This window comes from Saccopteryx leptura, chromosome 2 (assembly GCF_036850995.1).
Source record: "Saccopteryx leptura isolate mSacLep1 chromosome 2, mSacLep1_pri_phased_curated, whole genome shotgun sequence".
Classification (NCBI taxonomy): domain Eukaryota; kingdom Metazoa; phylum Chordata; class Mammalia; order Chiroptera; family Emballonuridae; genus Saccopteryx; species Saccopteryx leptura.
Genome location: NC_089504.1, coordinates 340,615,539 through 340,623,335, shown reverse-complemented (window position 1 = coordinate 340,623,335; position 7,797 = coordinate 340,615,539).

Here is a 7,797-nt window from a genome sequence, read left to right as displayed (position 1 = left end):
ATGATCTGTTTGCTTCTCAGGCCTATCAGATTGTAAGGTCTTTGAGGGTAGAGAGCCCAGCTCTTAGCAGGATGCCTGGCATACGAGAAAAGACTGTTGAGTGAACATCGGATGGCCTTTGAGCAGTCTCTCCCTGGCAGGGTAGGTCTAGGCGGGATCCCAGGGTCCCAGAGGGCACGTGGGTGTGGCCCGAGGCAGCCAGCCGGGGCCCTGGCAGAAGAGACACTCCTGCTGAAGTGGACCAGCCCCCAGCCCCCTTCCCTTCTGTCCTGGCTCATCTAGAGGCCAGAGCCAGGGAAGAGGGAGACAGTTCCCACTGACGGCCCCAGTCGTCATCATCTCTGCTTCCCACGGGTATAGGGGGCACATCTGGAATGGTGCAGGCACAGGCCTGATGTTTGTTAAAGGATTAGCAATGAAAATGCGAAGCTGTTATTCCATCCGTGTTGTTTTAGAAGTCGAAAAGCCTTTATCATGCATGTTCTTATTTAATCTGTACCTCCAATCCATTTGATTCTCTTTTGACAGATGAGGAAACTGAGGCTCAGAGAAGGTGAGGAAGTTGCAGAGCACATGCGTGGAGAAGAGCCAGGATTCACACAGACCTCCTGATGCCTCCCCCTTCTCTCTCCCTTCTACCCCGTGGTTTACTATAGACTTCAGAACCCAAAGGATAGTGAGCCCCTTGGACTCTGTACCTCATGGCTACTATAGGGACAGTGTTTTCTGACCCCATAGTAGGGGCACAGGTGACAAACCCTAGTATACCCCTGGTCATGGCTGCACGTGGAGACGACCCAGGAAAGCCGGCACCTGGAGCAGCCCCTGTGAAATATCTCTGCTCCGAGCCAGGAAACCTGGCTGTCTCCCCAGGTCCGTCACGAACTCACTGGGTGACCTTGGGCAAGTCACCATCCTCCCCAGGCCTCAGTTTCCAAGATTGTCAAACAAAGGGTTGATCTAGATGTTTCTCGAAGACCCGATCCAGCTTGGACACAGTTAGATTCACAACCTGGCCTTCTAGGACAGGCACCTGGGCCAGTCGCTGCAGTAGGCTGGACCTCGGGCAGACGGGCAGGGGGTTCTCCTCCAGGCCCTGTGGCCAGCGGCCCCTGGGGGTTCTGGAATTTTCCTCTGCTTCGGTTACAAAGGCCAGTGTTACCTTTCCCAGGGCTGTGGCTTTGCGTGGCAGGCTCTCTTGGTCTGGGTGGCTCAGACGCGTCCAGCCTTCTTCTCCTTGGAGGTCGTAGGCACGGGGCAAGTGGCTGCTTCTTCCTGAGGGCACATGGTTCTGCTGGGCTGCTGCTCCATCTGCCCTCAGGGGCACTGCCATCTGCCTGCCCACCCAATGCACCTGGAGTCACCCCTCTGCCTCAGTCCTGCATAGGTCCCCATGACTCTTTGCCTGCCCTGACTGACTTCTCCCAGTGGATGTGTCTGGGTCGCTCTACCCACCTGCTCCGTGTGGTCCAGGCCGTCACTCTTCCTGGCTAAGACCGCTGCAACAGCCTCCTGATCGCTCCGCCTGGCCCCAGGCTCCCTCACCTCTAATCCATTCTCCACACAGCAGCCAGAGCAATCTTTCCAAGCTGTAATTCCGGTCATGTCATCCCCCAGCTTAAAACCCTTCAATAACTTCCCTTTGCCCTCTGGATAAAAGTCTAAACTCTTTAGCGTGCTCCCATGGCATTTCAAGGTCTGGCCAACATCCACCCTCATCCTTCCCTTACCCCTCCTCCTCTCCCGGTCCTAATTCTGTCTTCCAGTCTCACCAACTTTCCTCGGTTCTCTGAGCAGGCCACACTCTCTCTCTCTCCCCTGCCTTTGAACATGCCGTTCCTTTTGTCTGGAATACTATTCCCAGGCCAGTAACACCCCCCAATCCTGACCTTCTCCCTGCCAACCTTCCCCAACAATTAATTGCCTTCAGGACTCAGCTTCAAGAAACCTCCTCCTGGAAGCCCTTGTTAATCCTGCTTTTCACCCCTGGCCTGGCCAAAGCCTCCGGGTGCTCTCTCCCAGCATGCATCACACAGAGTGGAATCCTCCATCTGTTTTTTGTCTCCTTGTCAGTGAGCTCCTGGATAGCAGATCATGTCTCTGTGTCCCCAGGTACTGCAGGTGCTCAATAGATATTTGACGAGCGAATGAATAAATGGGTGTGGAATATTTGCCGATTACCTCCCTATTAGATGCCCCAAGCTGGGGAAGCAGGGCTGGGGAAGCAAGGTCCCTGCCTTACGGAGCTTGTGTGCTTGCAGGCAGGGGCGAGAGAATGTCTGTTTTCAGTTCTGAGGTTTGGTAAGGTAGATATTTTCTCTGTCTGGACCATTACAGAAATCCTTTTGGGCTGGGAAGGCAAGACGTGAGCTGGGGCTGGGGTTGATGCTGCAGCCCGCCACCTACCTGCCCGAGTCCTTGCGGCCGCTCTGCCCCTCCCGAGGGCAGTCCAGCCTTGAGCATGGTCCTCCCCTTCTCCCGCCCGCCCCTCCTCAGCCTCCCCCTCCTGTCCCTCAGCATTTTGGTTTCCAACCAGGCAGCTTAACTCAGGCTTCCCGGTTGGGCTTTTAATTTGGATTTATTGCCGGCCGTGATTGTATGTTAAACAAACTCCAGGCGATTATTAAAAACTTGATTATCGTAGTTTATTGTCTCGCTAGGTTCTCGGTGGGTGTTCGGATGCTGAGACTGGCCAAGCCTCTGTGACCCAGAGGGGTGAAGACTCCCAGGGAGGGGCCGTCCTCAGTCTGGCCTTATCACACGTCTTAGAGGAGGAGGTGGCAATGGGGGCCGAGGGACACTTCTGAAGGAGGACAGAGGCCCAGGGGAGGTGCAGTAATGAGGCCAAAAGAGCACTAGCCTGACACCTGGCAGGGGTAGTGCCAATTTGGCCCGTGACTTCTCTGGGCTTCAGTTTCCTATTTTGTTATGGGAGTGTTGGACCACATGACCCGATGCGCTGAGGGCTAGAACCCAAATGCCTTCATCCACTGGAGCTGAGGGGACTCGCCTTTGTTCTACAGAACTACTCAAAGCCAAGGGCACTTACAAAGCATACAGTCTGGAACATTCCATAGGTCGGGCTCTTCCCATAGACAGTGGGGACTTGCCTGTTGCCTCATTGATCCTCCCACGTCCTGTGAAATGGTGGGGGGGGGGGGGCACGCAGGTGAGACCCGTGCTGCTGACTGGGGGCCTCCCGGATGGGGGCTGAGCTTCCTCGGGTGGTTCCTCCTCTGTCAGCCCCCTCCCCTGGCCGAGTGGGGCGGAGGCTGCGGGGCCCCCAGTGCAGCTCTGAATGCTCAGGAGCCTGCTGCCCTCCCGGGTCCCTCCCTCCTTCCACCTCCACTTGGTTTCCCAGGCAAAAGCTTGGGCCAATCCCAAGCCTGATGAATCTTTGATGAATTCTGAGTAAAGGCACTTTTAAAAATTCAGAAAGGTGGGGAGGTGTTGGGACCAAGTGAGGCGAGATGGTTTGGCTCCCCACGTTGGTCAGCTAATGAGCCCTGAGTCCTGGAATGTGGGGCTCAGGGAGGACAGGCCACAGCTGAGCCACCCAGACCAAGAGAGGCCACCACCCTGGAGGAGGCATCCCACTAGCCTTTCTGATGGAAGCAGAGGCAAATTCTACAAGCACATGATTAGTGATAGAAATACCGTTTAAGTCAAACTCTCTGTACTGAATGGAAGTAAGGAAACTGCGTCTCAGAGGGGCAATACATGCCCCAAGTCAGGTCCAAAGTTTCCACGGGAGAACCAAACTTAGACCCCTGCCTTCCAGTGCCGAGCTCATGGGCCACCTTCGCATCCCAGGGCCTGAGATAGGCTTCCTGACCCACAGTCAGAGCTTTGCATTTCAGTCCCTCCAGTTCTCAAGGCTTTGAGGAACTGGGTCTCCCCCCCACCTCACCCCCCCATTCTCTGTTTATCCCCAAACCCTTCAGATTGCTTTTCTGTGGTTTGATTTCCTCTTTGCATCTGCCCCCAATGGCTGTTTCAGCCCAGTTTTGCCTAGATAACTCCATACCCAGACTGGTTCAGAATCTTCCCTACTGATGGCTAGAGAGAGAAGGGCTGATAGGGAGTCACTGTTCTGGGTTTCAATTCTGGCTCACCCACTTCCTAGCTGTGTGACCATGGCCAAGTTACCAAACCTCTCTGAGCACCTTTCCTTGTCATGAAAATGGGAGATGCTGAAGGATTAAATGAGACAAAATGGGTGGAAAGCGGAGGCACATGGTGGGTTCCATACATGCTGGGGGTATCCCTTTCACCTTCTAAAACCTGGTCTCCAAGTTCTAAGAAAGCTAGGACATTTTCCACTTCTTTGTCCACCATTCTCCTTGAATCCCTACCATGTTTGATGTCCTTAGAAATCCTCCTAAGTTGGAAGCAGAGAAGGCTGCCCCACTGCACAGTTTAAGAGGTTGTCATTCGTATTATCGAACATTCAAACGGCAGCCCCTGGAACTGTGCACAGTCTTTGTGGCTGCCCGTGGTGGGGACCGTGGCAATGAGGCAGGTGTGGGAAGTCTGAAGCCTTTAGTTCTCTGATGGAGAACTCTGTTGGGTTTGTTTTTCTCCTGCTGAAGCTCCACTCCCTCTACTTGGCAGTTATACTTGTTATCTTGTCTGGTTCTTTGTGCGTTTTGAACTTCACTCCCCAAACTGAGATTCCTACTTGATTCCGGTAATTTAGACTTCAACTCTTGGAACAACTTCTCCCTTCACTGTTGTGTCCTCCTTTGATTTCCAAGCACGTAAGTTTCTAGAGAAACTTTTTTTTTTTTTGTCTATTTCAATTGCACATTCATAGACTTGTAAATATAAAGGAAGCCCATAAACAGAGATGCTGGTTAATGGCATCCAAAAATACATTTTATATCAAAACCTGAAGAGTAGGGTCCAAATTGGGAGGTTGAGTTGGCACCCTCCAAATCTTCAAATTCAAGGTGAGATGCTGCAGGTGCTTCGGGGGTCTTTGGAGGACCTCGGTGCCCAGTTTTAGACTCGTATTTCTATTTGCAACCCTACCACTTTCAGCCCAGCTGTGTGACTTTGCACACATCACATAACCTCTGTGAGTCTCAACTTCCTTTTCAGCAAAATGAGGCTACTAACACCCACCCAGCTCAGAGGGCTGTAGGACAGTGGATTGAGACAATGTCTGCAAAATTAATGTCATTAGAAACACCTGGAGATGTTAGTTCTTGCCCTTCACCCATATTAAGAAGAGAAAGTAGAAGCTTAGAGAAGTTGCTTTTGCCAAAGATCACTCAAACATCTGGGAGTCAGGTCCAGCCCGGCCTGACTCTGAAATTCCTAGTTGTTCTCCTTAGCTATGCTTTATTGTACACGTGTGCTTTCTTTTTATTGTGCTAAAATACACACAACATAAAATTTACCATTTTAACCATTTTAGGTGTACAGTTCAGTGTCATCAGGCACAAATATTCACATTGCTGTGCAACCATCACCACCATTCATCTCCAGAACGTTTTCTTCTTCCCACACTGAAACTTCATACCCATGAAACACCAGCTCTCTATTCCCCTCCCCCCAGCTCCCCCCAGCCACCGTTCTACTTCCTGTCTCATGACTTTGACTATGCTTTGTACCTCGTGTGAATGGAATCATACAATATCTGTCGTTTTGTGACTGGCTAATTTCACTTAGCACAGCGTCATCAGAGTTCATTCATACGGAATATTATTAAGGCTGAAAAGGCTGAATACTATCCCACTGTATGTGTATATACTGCATTTTGTTTATATGAGTATGTATTTTAATGCATGTAATGCCCCCAGTATGTGGTAGGTCCAAGTCCTGTGACGTTAACCATTGTTGCTACTTATTATTACTCAGTGACTTGACTACTATAAACACTTGCTGTAAAATGTAATTCTTCAATAATTGAATGATAGTAATGAGTACTAAGTTCCCACAAAATAGAGAAGTACGTTCTTTGATCTCATCTCAAGACTTCCCTGGCCCCGTAGGCTCAAACTCTGGTGTGCCTCAGAACCTGCAGGGCAACCTGTTCACCATCTCTGTGTCTATATCGTCAACAACCTCCCCTCACCCCCGAGTTCTGACGTGCAAGGAAGTCTGAGCACTATTATCCTGGTCTTTGACTCTTTCCCTGGCAGTATCTGGGAAGATGCCACAAGACCAAGGCCAGGAAAATGTGAGGCCAGAGGAGCGGAAGCACTAGTGTTTCTGCGCAGCTTCTCTGAGACCACAGGCTTTGGCTTTGGGACTGACTCTGTTCTGACTTTTTTGTGTTGAACAAACTTTCCAGCCCTTTCTGGGGAAGTGCCCGACAAAAGGAATGACCTGTTTGGACCTGCGATTGGAACTCAGGCAGATAGCCGTGTCCTTCTCACCTCCATCCTCCTAGTGAGTCAGGCTGGGATTTTTTGGCTTGAGGTTGGGATAATTAGGAGCATGCGTAAGGAGGCCGGATGGGGTTCTGTTTATAATGCAATACTAAGAACTGAATATTTGTGCCCCTCTCCCCCATTCCTATACTGAAGCCCTAATCCCCAGTGTGGTTATATTAGGAGGTGGGACCTTTGAGAGGTTATAAGGTCGTGAGAGTGGAGCCCTTATGATGGAATTAGTGCCCTTAAAGAAGAGACAAGGAGACAGATGATCTCTTTCAGTATGTGAGGATGCCATATAAAGTTCGGGCAGGACATCAATCTCGGCTGGGACAGGAAATGCTCTAGCATTCTCAGCTTCCTCTTGGCCAAACTCAGTACAAGCAGAGACCAAGAGCGGGGTGGATAGAGAGCATTTAAAGGGCAAACGGAAGGTCTCTGGTGCACTGGCCTCTGCCTTTCCATCTGCCTGGAAATCCTTCTGCTCACTCACTCTCCCTTGTCAAATTGGCAACCTCCTACTGATCCTTTAGGACTCAGACCAAAGTCACCTCTTCTGGGAGGTGGCGGAGGCTAAACGTCTTAGGTAAATTTATTCATATTATAAAGTTAGAGTTAAACAGTACACTATGCCATGTTAATAAAATGATTGCATTTTCATCCTAAGAATTATTTTCTGACTAAGAATCCTGTCATTTATTGTGAGGCACAGTTGCAGATTTAGGCTGTAGTTTGTTGAATTGGTCTAGAAATTAACTAGAGGTTTTGAATGTAATAATAAGATTTTGATTGACTAAAAAGGGCAGTCAGCATATTACAAAATTCAAAATCCAGCATAATATCTTTCCTATGCTTTTCATAATTACTTTCCTATTGTTTTATTTTCCTTGTAATCTTAAGGTTAGATGCCCCAGATAATGTTCTGTTCATGCGCAGTCATAATCTTAATAAAAAGTAATTATTGTGTCACTTTGAAGTGAACAGTTTTGAAAAAGAAAAAAAAAAGATGCAGTTAAAGTTCAAGGGTTTCCCCTTTGCGTTGATCACTAGGAAGCTCAGAAGCAAGTTTGTGGTTCAATTCTTGCAAGAGTGTGGATATTTTGGGTGTAAAATTTTCCCTGACTTCTTCACCTTGCCCTTATTCTACTTGTTTACTTAATTTTCATTTTGTTTTTCTGTATTTAGCTTAGTGGCCTCTTCAAGTCATTTTTGGAAAGAGGTGGAGGCATGTATAAACAAGGGGATTATTTCCTCTGTGTTTCCAAGGTGCCTGATGTAGGCCTCTATTCTAGCATTTATCACATTTTATTATAACTGCTTGTTTACGTGCTTGACTCCCCCATGGGCTGCGACTGCCACCTGGCTTCCCTGCGGCTGGACTCCTCTGCACTACTGAGAACCCCGGGCGGGCGGT